This window comes from Notolepis coatsorum, assembly GCF_963971535.1.
Source record: "Notolepis coatsorum genome assembly, chromosome: 11".
In the NCBI taxonomy this organism is placed as follows: Eukaryota; Metazoa; Chordata; class Actinopteri; order Aulopiformes; family Paralepididae; genus Notolepis; species Notolepis coatsorum.
Genome location: NC_140175.1, coordinates 132,630,546 through 132,644,923, shown reverse-complemented (window position 1 = coordinate 132,644,923; position 14,378 = coordinate 132,630,546).

Sequence of the window (14,378 nt, the reverse complement as noted above, 5' to 3'; positions counted from 1 at the left end):
AGTTATAAATGTGTTGGAGTCCAGCTGAAACCCCGTCTCGTCTCAGTTATAAATGTGTTGGAGTCCAGCTGAAACCCTGTCTCGTCTCAGTTATAAATGTGTTGGACTCCAGCTGAAACCCTGTCTCGTCTCAGTTATAAATGTGTTGGAGTCCAGCTGAAACCCTGTCTCGTCTCAGTTATAAATGTGTTGGAGTCCAGCTGAAACCCTGTCTCGTCTCAGTTATAAATGTGTTGGAGTCCAGCTGAAACCCTGTCTCGTCTCAGTTATAAATGTGTTGGAGTCCAGCTGAAACCCTGTCTCGTCTCAGTTATAAATGTGTTGGAGTCCAGCTGAAACCCTGTCTCGTCTCAGTTATAAATGTGTTGGAGTCCAGCTGAAACCCTGCCTCGTCTCAGTTATAAATGTGTTGGAGTCCAGCTGAAACCCTGTCTCGTCTCAGTTATAAATGTGTTGGAGTCCAGCTGAAACCCTGTCTCGTCTCAGTTATAAATGTGTTGGAGTCCAGCTGAAACCCTGTCTCGTCTCAGTTATAAATGTGTTGGAGTCCAGCTGAAACCCCGTCTCGTCTCAGTTATAAATGTGTTGGAGTCCAGCTGAAACCCCGTCTCGTCTCAGTTATAAATGTGTTGGAGTCCAGCTGAAACCCTGTCTCGTCTCAGTTATAAATGTGTTGGACTCCAGCTGAAACCCTGTCTCGTCTCAGTTATAAATGTGTTGGAGTCCAGCTGAAACCCTGTCTCGTCTCAGTTATAAATGTGTTGGAGTCCAGCTGAAACCCTGTCTCGTCTCAGTTATAAATGTGTTGGAGTCCAGCTGAAACCCCGTCTCGTCTCAGTTATAAATGTGTTGGAGTCCAGCTGAAACCCTGTCTCGTCTCAGTTATAAATGTGTTGGACTCCAGCTGAAACCCTGTCTCGTCTCAGTTATAAATGTGTTGGAGTCCAGCTGAAACCCTGTCTCGTCTCAGTTATAAATGTGTTGGAGTCCAGCTGAAACCCTGTCTCGTCTCAGTTATAAATGTGTTGGAGTCCAGCTGAAACCCTGTCTCGTCTCAGTTATAAATGTGTTGGAGTCCAGCTGAAACCCTGTCTCGTCTCAGTTATAAACGTGTTGGAGTCCAGCTGAAACCCTGTCTTGTCTCAGTTATAAACGTGTTGGAGTCCAGCTGAAACCCTGTCTCGTCTCAGTTATAAATGTGTTGGAGTCCAGCTGAAACCCTGTCTCGTCTCAGTTATAAATGTGTTGGAGTCCAGCTGAAACCCTGTCTCGTCTCAGTTATAAACGTGTTGGAGTCCAGCTGAAACCCTGTCTCGTCTCAGTTATAAACGTGTTGGAGTCCAGCTGAAACCCTGTCTCGTCTCAGTTATAAACGTGTTGGAGTCCAGCTGAAACCCTGTCTCGTCTCAGTTATAAACGTGTTGGAGTCCAGCTGAAACCCTGTCTCGTCTCAGTTATAAATGTGTTGGAGTCCAGCTGAAACCCTGTCTCGTCTCAGTTATAAATGTGTTGGAGTCCAGCTGAAACCCTGTCTCGTCTCAGTTATAAATGTGTTGGAATCCAGCTGAAACCCTGTCTCGTCTCAGTTATAAATGTGTTGGAGTCCAGCTGAAACCCTGTCTCGTCTCAGTTATAAATGTGTTGGAGTCCAGCTGAAACCCTGTCTCGTCTCAGTTATAAACGTGTTGGAGTCCAGCTGAAACCCTGTCTCGTCTCAGTTATAAACGTGTTGGAGTCCAGCTGAAACCCTGTCTCGTCTCAGTTATAAACGTGTTGGAGTCCAGCTGAAACCCTGTCTCGTCTCAGTTATAAACGTGTTGGAGTCCAGCTGAAACCCTGTCTCGTCTCAGTTATAAATGTGTTGGAGTCCAGCTGAAACCCTGTCTCGTCTCAGTTATAAATGTGTTGGAGTCCAGCTGAAACCCTGTCTCGTCTCAGTTATAAATGTGTTGGAGTCCAGCTGAAACCCTGTCTCGTCTCAGTTATAAATGTGTTGGAGTCCAGCTGAAACCCTGTCTCGTCTCAGTTATAAACGTGTTGGAGTCCAGCTGAAACCCTGTCTCGTCTCAGTTATAAATGTGTTGGAGTCCAGCTGAAACACTGTCTCGTCTCAGTTATAAATGTGTTGGAGTCAAGCTGAAACCCTGTCTCGTCTCAGTTATAAATGTGTTGGAGTCCAGCTGAAACCCTGTCTCGTCTCAGTTATAAACGTGTTGGAGTCCAGGTGAAACCCTGTCTCGTCTCAGTTATAAATGTGTTGGAGTCCAGCTGAAACCCTGTCTCGTCTCAGTTATAAACGTGTTGGAGTCCAGCTGAAACCCTGTCTCGTCTCAGTTATAAATGTGTTGGAGTCCAGCTGAAACCCTGCTCGTCTCAGTTATAAATGTGTTGGAGTCCAGCTGAAACCCTGTCTCGTCTCAGTTATAAATGTGTTGGAGTCCAGCTGAAAGCCTGTCTCGTCTCAGTTATAAATGTGTTGGAGTCCAGCTGAAACCCTGTCTCGTCTCAGTTATAAATGTGTTGGAGTCCAGCTGAAACCCTGTCTCGTCTCAGTTATAAATGTGTTGGAGTCCAGCTGAAACCCTGTCTCGTCTCAGTTATAAACGTGTTGGAGTCCAGCTGAAACCCTGTCTCGTTTCAGTTATAAACGTGTTGGAGTCCAGCTGAAACCCTGTCTCGTCTCAGTTATAAATGTGTTGGAGTCCAGCTGAAACCCTGTCTCGTCTCAGTTATAAATGTGTTGGAGTCCAGCTGAAACCCTGTCTCGTCTCAGTTATAAATGTGTTGGAGTCCAGCTGAAACCCTGTCTCGTCTCAGTTATAAATGTGTTGGAGTCCAGCTGAAACCCTGTCTCGTCTCAGTTATAAATGTGTTGGAGTCCAGCTGAAACCCTGTCTCGTCTCAGTTATAAATGTGTTGGAGTCCAGCTGAAACCCTGTCTCGTCTCAGTTATAAATGTGTTGGAGTCCAGCTGAAACCCCGTCTCGTCTCAGTTATAAATGTGTTGGAGTCCAGCTGAAACCCTGTCTCGTCTCAGTTATAAATGTGTTGGACTCCAGCTGAAACCCTGTCTCGTCTCAGTTATAAATGTGTTGGAGTCCAGCTGAAACCCTGTCTCGTCTCAGTTATAAATGTGTTGGAGTCCAGCTGAAACCCTGTCTCGTCTCAGTTATAAATGTGTTGGAGTCCAGCTGAAACCCCGTCTCGTCTCAGTTATAAATGTGTTGGAGTCCAGCTGAAACCCTGTCTCGTCTCAGTTATAAATGTGTTGGACTCCAGCTGAAACCCTGTCTCGTCTCAGTTATAAATGTGTTGGAGTCCAGCTGAAACCCTGTCTCGTCTCAGTTATAAATGTGTTGGAGTCCAGCTGAAACCCTGTCTCGTCTCAGTTATAAATGTGTTGGAGTCCAGCTGAAACCCTGTCTCGTCTCAGTTATAAATGTGTTGGAGTCCAGCTGAAACCCTGTCTCGTCTCAGTTATAAACGTGTTGGAGTCCAGCTGAAACCCTGTCTTGTCTCAGTTATAAACGTGTTGGAGTCCAGCTGAAACCCTGTCTCGTCTCAGTTATAAATGTGTTGGAGTCCAGCTGAAACCTGTCTCGTCTCAGTTATAAATGTGTTGGAGTCCAGCTAAAACCCTGTCTCGTCTCAGTTATAAACGTGTTGGAGTCCAGCTGAAACCCCGTCTCATCTCAGTTATAAATGTGTTGGAGTCCAGCTGAAACCCTGTCTTGTCTCAGTTATAAATGTGTTGGAGTCCAGATGAAACCCTGTCTCGTCTCAGTTATAAATGTGTTGGAGTCCAGCTGAAACCCTGTCTCGTCTCAGTTATAAATGTGATGGAGTCCAGTGTACAGGCAGTCTCTATCTATCTCAATCACCTACTCGAGATAGAAGCCTGTGGCCGCTCGATATCCCCCAGCGAGGTGCTAAACTCGCCAAGTTCTCGAGTCAATTACTATTTCTGTCAAGATTACTTCAAGTCACTGGTCTAGTTATCTCCAGTTGATATGAAATGTAAGCATGAATAGTTGTTAATCTCTTCTTGTTTGTAATAAACCGAATGTATGTCTAGGAGAACCATTATTGCCTATAATAAAAATAATATTATTATTACCATCATCATTATCATCATTTTACGAAAGGGCTTGTAATACTGCTCATTTGAAAGCTTGGTTGTATTACTACTTTTTTAATAGCTTGGTTGTATTACTACTTTTTTAATAAGTATTACCACTGTTAATAATATAACATTAGCGTACTAACACGTAATCATTGTTTGCACGCCCCAGTACCTCCTGTCAATCCGACAGGCCCGTCCGCCAGCGGGACCGACCATCCAATCCTGCAGTGATTTAGACAATCGATTTCCCACAGACCTGACAGCCCATCGAACCGAGATACCAGAACCCACAAACAACAAACATTGCCATGTATAGTATTTATACAGTACATAGCATATATATATATATATATATATATATATATATATATATATATATATATATATATATATATATATATATATATATATATATATATATATATATATATATATATATATATATATATATATATATAACTTTTAGCTGAAAAGCATTAACCAGTCAATTGATTCAATCTGTATTAGGTTACAGTACATTTTTTTTTTGTATTTTATTTTTTTATTATTTTTTAAACAAACATATAAACAAACATGACAACACACGATAAGATATACAAGCATTAGTTATCCGAGCACATCCAATGAAATCACATTTTAGTTAATTGTCTTATATAAGATATACCCCTAATACCTGTTATCTAAAAACCTACACACATATGCTCCAGCTCGAACCCCCCCCTCCCGGACCCCACCTTGGGTAGTACCTCCATTATCCCTCGCACCTAACCAGACACTACCATTATAAGCTAGATTTTATTCTCTCCACCACTTCTAACCACATTGTCATTTTGGATTCATTGAGACCCAGAATTCTTGCTGTAGATATGTCTTGATAAATCACATCGAGATATGTAAGAAACCAAACTTTCCGGCACATTTTTTCCGGTTGAAACCAGCGTGATGCAATCAGCTTTTTAGCTACTGTGATACCCGATAAAACCAATCTCTTTAGCTGTGGATTTACTGCAAACTCAAAAACATCATTCAATAGTAATACCGAGGGGTGTACAGGTATATTCCAAGATACGAGTTTTGATAATTGTTGGGTCACATCTTTCCAGAATGTCTTAACTGGTGGGGAGTCCCAATACATGTGCATAAATGTCCCTTCGTCCCCATTTGTACATTGGGAGCATTTGGAGTCTTGTTTAAGACCCATTCTGCTCAGTCTTATAGGAGTCAAGTATGTCCTGTGAATATAGTTAAGATTGATTTGTTGATGGTCCGGGTTCCTTGATGTAAGTCGGACATTTGCCCAGGCTCCTTGCCAATCAAAGTCATTTTCCAGGTCTGGTATGTCCCTCCTCCAGGCAGAGTCTAGTTGGAGGGTTTCATACGAGGACGTTAGTAATTGATGATAAAAATCTGAAACAAAACCTCTCGATGTCTCTCTTTCGTAGAAGAATTTGTGGTATCTGTGGTGTTCAATTGGTATGTCTAATGGAACACTGTGAGACTTCAAACATAGCTGTAACTGTATGTAAAAAATCCATGTGGACTTGGTGAGATTACATTTTTTGCATATTTCTCCATAACTACAAAAACCCTGTTTGTTAAAAACATCCCCTAATGAGTGTATGCCTTGCTCTTCCCATATAGGGAATCTTATAGGTCGTTTTTCAATTAAGAGTGCATTGTTATTGAATAAGGGAGTATGATTGTGCCATTTATGTGGGTTAGGATTTTTTTTTTGTGTTTCACGCCATATCCGGATCGCATGAGTAATTATGGGGCCAAATTTTCGTTCACAGTGCTTGATTGGTAGTTTAGTGTATGCTATGTCCTTCAGTATATGTGGGGCTACTATGTTTTCTTCTAATTTTCTCCAGGATACTAATGCTTGGGGGTCAAACCATGTTGTCAATGGTCTTAATGTGTACGCCTTAAAATATTGGAAAAAATCTGGAAATGCCATGCCACCATCTGCTTTATTTCTCTGTGCGGTGGATCTTTTTATACGTGGTGGTTTGTTATTCCAAATAAATATTTTCCACTCCCAAGCATCTAAAATGTTTTACCATAGGTATCTCTCCTGGGAGGGTTATATCTTTTTTTGCAGGGGTGTTAAGTGGAAGGAAAGCCGACTTCGGCCAATTTATCTTAAATCCCGATAAATCACAAGTTCTCAATCAACTTGAGCAGATGAGGCAATGTGGTGTTGGGGTTTTGCATGAACAATATTACGTTGTCCGCATATAAACTAATTTTATGTTGTGTGCCCTTGATTACGATTGGTTCTATGGATTGGGATTGTCTTATATATTGTGCTAAAGGCTCTAATGATAGATTGAATAGTCCGGGACTAAGAGGGCAACCCTGTCTGGCTGAGCGTGATACCGGAAAGATTTTGGAGATGATTGTACCTGTTGTAATCATGGCCGATGGGTCTTTGTATAATACTTTAATCATATCAATGAATCCTTTTCCTAACCCCATCCTTTCTAATATTGCCCATAGATACGACCATTCCAGCCTGTCAAAGGCTTTCATAGCATCCAGGGACAGCATCGCCTTAGGTATGGTGTCATCCTTGTCGGCATCTAGTACGTGCAGTATTCGTCTTATGTTATCAGTGATCATGCGGACTCTTATGAAGCCAGTTTGGTCCGGGTGAACTAAAGACGTCATATGCTTTTGTAATCTGATGGCTAATACCTTAGAGTACAGTTTGATATCGGTTCCGAGGAGGCTTAAAGGTCTATAACTACCGCACTCGTTGGGGTCTTTGTCTTTTTTAAGGAGGACTGTTATGAGTGCAGTATTGTCATTCTTATGGAAGTTCCCCTCCTTGTCTGATTATTTTAAGTTTGCTTTTGTGTTTGTGTGTAAAACAATTTCTTTAATTGAATTAACTTAAACTAAAAGTAAATACAAACTAAATTAACAATGTAACTTACATTGTTAATTTAGTTTGTATTTACTTTTCTAGTTTAAGTTGATTCAATTAAAGAAATTGTAACTACTATTACATTTAAAACATTGTTTGTTTTTCAACCATATCTGTTGACAATATAATTTCTTTATATATTGAAGGCTACATCCTGCTACCTTTTTCAGCTTCTCTATTTCAAAAAAAAAAAAAAATCAGTTCTGTGCGCGTGGCGTGGCGTGTTACCAGTTCCCATATTACGACTGCACCACTGATTGTGGCAGAGCAAACTTAAAACTACTGCCGCTATTCTCACACTTAATGACGTGCGTCGGCTCAATCACCTTGTTGAAGTATTGTCACCGCTGGCTGACCTCACAGACCACATGCAACGGGAGCTTGGGAATTTGGGCATGATTCTCCCGGCTGTAGGCGAGCTCAAATCCCTGCTTGTCAACAACAACGCTGCCCTTCCATTAGGAATAGCTTCTTTCGCGGAAACACTGTCCAATAACGTGTCCACTCGCTTCAGAATGTACTATGATGATAAACACCTCCTCTTCGCGTCGCTGTTAGATCCTCGTTTCAAAACAGAGTGGATAATCCGTGATGAGTTGGTTTGTTATAAACTTGGAGAAATACGCGACCTCCTCGTCAAAGAAACAGAGGAGATGACCGCAGCAGTCGCTGGTGCTGGAGAGGCAGCAGGTCAACCCGAGTCCGACGGCGGAGAATCTGACGTGCCCGAAGAAATCAAGAGGCCTCGTATATTTGGATCATACTTCTCAGAGAATCAGCCCACGGGAGGAGGCAATGCGAAAACTGAAGTTGAAACCTACCTCTCGTCCCCAAGATCAAACCCTGACGATGTCAAAGATGTCATTGCATTTTGGAAACAAAATTCCAAGTCCCTTCCACGCCTGAGTAAAGTTGCCCGCAAAGTGTTCAGTATTCCCAGTGGCTCTGCGAGCGCAGAGAGGGTGTTTTCCGCTGCTGGTTTGATGTCAAGAAATCACCGCATGAGTTTGAAGCCTCAGACATTGGCTAAACTCGTGTTCTTGAAAGTGAACTCAAAGATAATGTAGCTGCCGTGGCACTGCATGGCAGATATAGGCACATGAGCATTGTTTTATTTTGTTTAAAATGCACAAAGTGACAAAAACGAATAGCCTATAATATCCTACTTCATTGCAAAATGCAATAGGCCTGCCTAAAGTTAATGGCCATTATTTTTTATTTCATACATAAGAATGTAGCACTCTGTTTTAGATTTTATACATTTATATAAATGTAGCATATCCAACAGCACTTTTATATTGGTTGATTGTATTCGAGTTTTTCAAAGGCTATAGGGAACTTGTTATGGTTTGTAACCGACCCCAATCGCACAACACAAGACAGGTATGATGGTTTGCCAAGAAACAGATATTTATTGAACAACAGGGAAATACAGGGAAAAGGGCACTGTCCCTTTAAGGGAGAATCACAAATACAGGAATATAATATGAGGGGAAGGAAAGGTGCCTTTAAGAGGCGGGCAGGAAAAGGGAACACTAAGGGAAAGTAAGGGAACGCCTAAAGGAAGGTTAAGGGAACGCCTTGGGACAGAGGAACTAGAGACTAGGTAAACCAGGGACAAGGAGAACTAGGGAGAGAGGACTAGGGACTAGGAGAGCTAGGGAACAGGAGAAACGGGGACTAGGGGAACTAGGGACAAGGAACTAGGTGGAACTAGAAGGGGAGAACTTGGGACCAGGAACTAGGTGGAACTAGAAAGGGGAGAACTAGGGAACAGGAACTAGGTGGAACTAGAAGGGGAGAACTTGGGACCAGGAACTAGGTGGAACTAGAAAGGGGAGAACTAGGGAACAGGAACTAGGTGGAACTAGAAAGGGGAGAACTAGGGAACAGGAACTAGGTGGAACTAGAAAGGGGAGAACTAGGGAACAGAGGGGACTGAGGCCCGCGGAGGCGGGCTGGGGAACAGGGAGGAACTGGGAGGACTGGTGGAAATCATCTGGGCCGCTCTGCAGGACAGAGGAGATAGTTAATGCACAAAAGGGAAAAAACAGAGCAGGTGCAGAACAGTCCAAATAACAAAGTGAACAAAGTAATAATATCTTCGTGTGACAAACACACAGGGGGAGATGTAAAGTCCAAAAATACTATTCTAAGTGAGAACCAAAAACAGAGGCAATACGCTGGGAGAGTGACATCACAATCTAAACTCACCCAGGCGTATGCGTAATGGTACAGGAAACGCAGCGGGAAGGGGGCAAGGGGCATTACGCTGAGTGAGTGACATCACAATCAAAACTCACCCAGGCGTATGCGTAAAGGTACAGGGACAGCAGCGGGAACGGGGGCAAGGGCACTACGCTGAGTGAGTGACATCACAATCAAAACTCACCCAGGCGTATGCGTAATGGTACAGGGACAGCAACGGGGCGAGGGCATCGCCACCGGGTGGCTGGCTGTCCGAGCCGAGGAACAGAGCGCTGGAACAGCGGCGGTGGCGAGGATGTCGTCCACCGGGGAGCCGCTGTCGGAGCCGAGGAACAGGGTGCTGGAACAGCGGCGGTGGCGAGGATGTCGTCCACCGGGTAGCCGCTGTCGGAGCCGAGGAACAGAGTGCGCGCCACACCTTGGTGTGCACGTCGGAACAGTGGCGGTGGCGAGGGCGTCGTCCACCGGGTAGCCGCTGTCGGAGCCGAGGAACAGAGTGCGCGCCACACCTTGGTGTGCGCGTCGGAACAGTGGCGGTGGCGAGGGCGTCGTCCACCGGGTAGCCGCTGTCGGAGCCGAGGAACAGAGTGCGCGCCACACCTTGGTGTGCGCGTCGGAACAGAGAGACGCCTCGGGGTGCGTCTGCGAGGAGGAGTGTGCCAAGCACGAAGGTCTGGAAGATGCGCGTCGGCGCGCTGAGGTCTGGAGAGCGTGCCAAGCTCAAAGGTCTGGAAGATGCGCGTCAGTGCGCTGGTACGGAGGAGCGTGCCAAGCTCGAAGGTCTGGAAGATGCGCGTCAGTGCGCTGGTACGGAGGAGCGTGCCAAGCTCGAAGGTCCTTGGAAGATGCGCGTTGCGCGCTGGTCTGGAGAGCGCGCTAAGCTCGAGGGTTCTTGGAAGATGCGCGTTGCGCGCAGGTCTGGAGAGCGTGCCAAGCTCGAGCGTCCTTGGAAGATGCGCGTTGCGCGCTGAGGACTGGAGAGCGCGCTAAGCTCGAGGGTTCTTGGAAGATGCGCGTTGCGCGCAGGTCTGGAGAGCGTGCCAAGCTCGAGCGTCCTTGGAAGATGCGCGTTGCGCGCTGAGGACTGGAGAGCGTCTGCGCTGGTCTGGATGTGCGTCAGGACGAACAGCTGCGCGGGGGTCTGCAGTGGAACGCTGGGGTGCCTCCCGTGGAAGTACAGGGAGCGCAGACCAGTCTCCCCCACAGGCAACGGCGACAGCTGGCGAAGGCTGGAGCAAACATCTCGACGCCGGAGAATGGAACAGCATAGGCAGACAGAGGATCTCCCGAAAGAGTCTAGATGTTTAGAGAATATGACTCGGCAAGTATACAACACGACCCCACGCCAAAACGAGGGGAAGCGCCCTGGTATTTAAAGCCCACGGGGGGACTAATTAGCCTGCCACCACAGGTGCGAGAGATAATAGAATATCGAACAGGTGTGGCCACTAAGGGTAAGGAACGAGAGGGTGGGGGCTAGAGAGAGTGAGTGAGAAGGGAAACTAAACAGTATAGAAGGGAAATAAACAGTATAGGCTTAAAGAAACAGAGAAAAGGTAGTGAGCAGCGGGCAAAACCTCACAGTATCCCCCCCTCCAACGGGAGCCACCCGGCGACCCAAAACAAATACAGACAGAGTGGCAGGGGGCAAAACAAGAGGTACTGGCCAAGCCAGCAGGGGAAGCCACCACAAGAGTGGGGCTAGCAAAAGAAACAGGGTCGCCGAGGGGTAACTAGGGTGGCAGAGGGGCAACTGGGGGAACTGGTCTAGAGGAACTGGGTCTAGAGAACTGGTCTAGAGGAACTGGGTCTAGAGAACTGGACTAGAGCAACTGGTCTAGAGGAACTGAGGGGCGAGCAGGGTAGCTAAGGGGTAACCATGGAAGCACCGGGAAAGGGCTAGCAGAGGGAAGGTTAGCTGCCAGGGCACTGATAGCTACAGGGCCTATGCTAGCTGTACTGCTACATCAACATAGAGGCTGCGCAAGCTGCCGGAGCCAGGCTAGCAGAGGGAAAGGGTAGCTGCCAGGGCACTGATAGCTACAGGGCCTATGCTAGCTGTACTGCTACATCAACATAGAGGCTGCGCTAGCTGCCGGAGCTAGGCTGGCAGACAGGGCTGGACCAGCATGAGAGCACAAGCTAGCTGGAAGGACAGTCCTAGCTGTGTGAGAAAAACTGACCTTGCTAGCTGAAAGGGCAGTCCTAGCAGTGGGATAAACTACACAAAAAAGTGGAGGCCATGCAGAGGGACCGGGTTAGCTGCTTGGGCCTGGCTAGCCACAGGGCCTATGCCAGCAGCAAGGGCTGCATAAACATAGAGGCTGTGCTAGCAGCCGGGGCCAAGCTAGCAGACAGGGGCTCTGCTGAGGGACTGGGTTAGCCGCCAGGGCATGGCTAGCTACAGGGGGGTCAAACAGGGCAAAAACGGGAAGCAAACAGGGGAGCTAACCGGGGAGACTAACAAGCTAAACAGGGGAGTAACAGGCTAACAAGGGAGCTAAACAGGACTAACAAGGAAGCTAAACTGGGCTAACAGGGAAGCTAACAGGGCTAACAGGGGAGCTAGAGGGGAGACTAACAAGCTAACAGGGGAGCTAACAGGGCTAACAGGGGAGCTAGAGGGAACAAGAAAAAAAAGGCAAACTCAACATACACCGTCTGTGCTGGCTGGGGTCGTCGATTTGGTGGGGTCGTACTGTTATGGTTTGTAACCGACCCCAATCGCACAACACAAGACAGGTATGATGGTTTGCCAAGAAACAGATATTTATTGAACAACAGGGAAATACAGGGAAAAGGGCACTGTCCCTTTAAGGGAGAATCACAAATACAGGAATATAATATGAGGGGAAGGAAAGGTGCCTTTAAGAGGCGGGCAGGAAAAGGGAACACTAAGGGAAAGTAAGGGAACGCCTAAGGGAAGGTTAAGGGAACGCCTTGGGACAGAGGAACTAGAGACTAGGTAAACCAGGGACAAGGAGAACTAGGGAGAGAGGACTAGGGACTAGGAGAGCTAGGGAACAGGAGAAACGGGGACTAGGGGAACTAGGGACAAGGAACTAGGTGGAACTAGAAGGGGAGAACTTGGGACCAGGAACTAGGTGGAACTAGAAAGGGGAGAACTAGGGAACAGGAACTAGGTGGAACTAGAAGGGGAGAACTTGGGACCAGGAACTAGGTGGAACTAGAAAGGGGAGAACTAGGGAACAGGAACTAGGTGGAACTAGAAAGGGGAGAACTAGGGAACAGGAACTAGGTGGAACTAGAAAGGGGAGAACTAGGGAACAGAGGGGACTGAGGCCCGCGGAGGCGGGCTGGGGAACAGGGAGGAACTGGGAGGACTGGTGGAAATCATCTGGGCCGCTCTGCAGGACAGAGGAGATAGTTAATGCACAAAAGGGAAAAAACAGAGCAGGTGCAGAACAGTCCAAATAACAAAGTGAACAAAGTAATAATATCTTCGTGTGACAAACACACAGGGGGAGATGTAAAGTCCAAAAATACTATTCTAAGTGAGAACCAAAAACAGAGGCAATACGCTGGGAGAGTGACATCACAATCTAAACTCACCCAGGCGTATGCGTAATGGTACAGGAAACGCAGCGGGAAGGGGGCAAGGGGCATTACGCTGAGTGAGTGACATCACAATCAAAACTCACCCAGGCGTATGCGTAAAGGTACAGGGACAGCAGCGGGAACGGGGGCAAGGGCACTACGCTGAGTGAGTGACATCACAATCAAAACTCACCCAGGCGTATGCGTAATGGTACAGGGACAGCAACGGGGCGAGGGCATCGCCACCGGGTGGCTGGCTGTCCGAGCCGAGGAACAGAGCGCTGGAACAGCGGCGGTGGCGAGGATGTCGTCCACCGGGGAGCCGCTGTCGGAGCCGAGGAACAGGGTGCTGGAACAGCGGCGGTGGCGAGGATGTCGTCCACCGGGTAGCCGCTGTCGGAGCCGAGGAACAGAGTGCGCGCCACACCTTGGTGTGCGCGTCGGAACAGTGGCGGTGGCGAGGGCGTCGTCCACCGGGTAGCCGCTGTCGGAGCCGAGGAACAGAGTGCGCGCCACACCTTGGTGTGCGCGTCGGAACAGTGGCGGTGGCGAGGGCGTCGTCCACCGGGTAGCCGCTGTCGGAGCCGAGGAACAGAGTGCGCGCCACACCTTGGTGTGCGCGTCGGAACAGAGAGACGCCTCGGGGTGCGTCTGCGAGGAGGAGTGTGCCAAGCACGAAGGTCTGGAAGATGCGCGTCGGCGCGCTGAGGTCTGGAGAGCGTGCCAAGCTCAAAGGTCTGGAAGATGCGCGTCAGTGCGCTGGTACGGAGGAGCGTGCCAAGCTCGAAGGTCTGGAAGATGCGCGTCAGTGCGCTGGTACGGAGGAGCGTGCCAAGCTCGAAGGTCCTTGGAAGATGCGCGTTGCGCGCTGGTCTGGAGAGCGCGCTAAGCTCGAGGGTTCTTGGAAGATGCGCGTTGCGCGCAGGTCTGGAGAGCGTGCCAAGCTCGAGCGTCCTTGGAAGATGCGCGTTGCGCGCTGAGGACTGGAGAGCGCGCTAAGCTCGAGGGTTCTTGGAAGATGCGCGTTGCGCGCAGGTCTAGAGAGCGTGCCAAGCTCGAGCGTCCTTGGAAGATGCGCGTTGCGCGCTGAGGACTGGAGAGCGTCTGCGCTGGTCTGGATGTGCGTCAGGACGAACAGCTGCGCGGGGGTCTGCAGTGGAACGCTGGGGTGCCTCCCGTGGAAGTACAGGGAGCGCAGACCAGTCTCCCCCACAGGCAACGGCGACAGCTGGCGAAGGCTGGAGCAAACATCTCGACGCCGGAGAATGGAACAGCATAGGCAGACAGAGGATCTCCCGAAAGAGTCTAGATGTTTAGAGAATATGACTCGGCAAGTATACAACACGACCCCACGCCAAAACGAGGGGAAGCGCCCTGGTATTTAAAGCCCACGGGGGGACTAATTAGCCTGCCACCACAGGTGCGAGAGATAATAGAATATCGAACAGGTGTGGCCACTAAGGGTAAGGAACGAGAGGGTGGGGGCTAGAGAGAGTGAGTGAGAAGGGAAACTAAACAGTATAGAAGGGAAATAAACAGTATAGGCTTAAAGAAACAGAG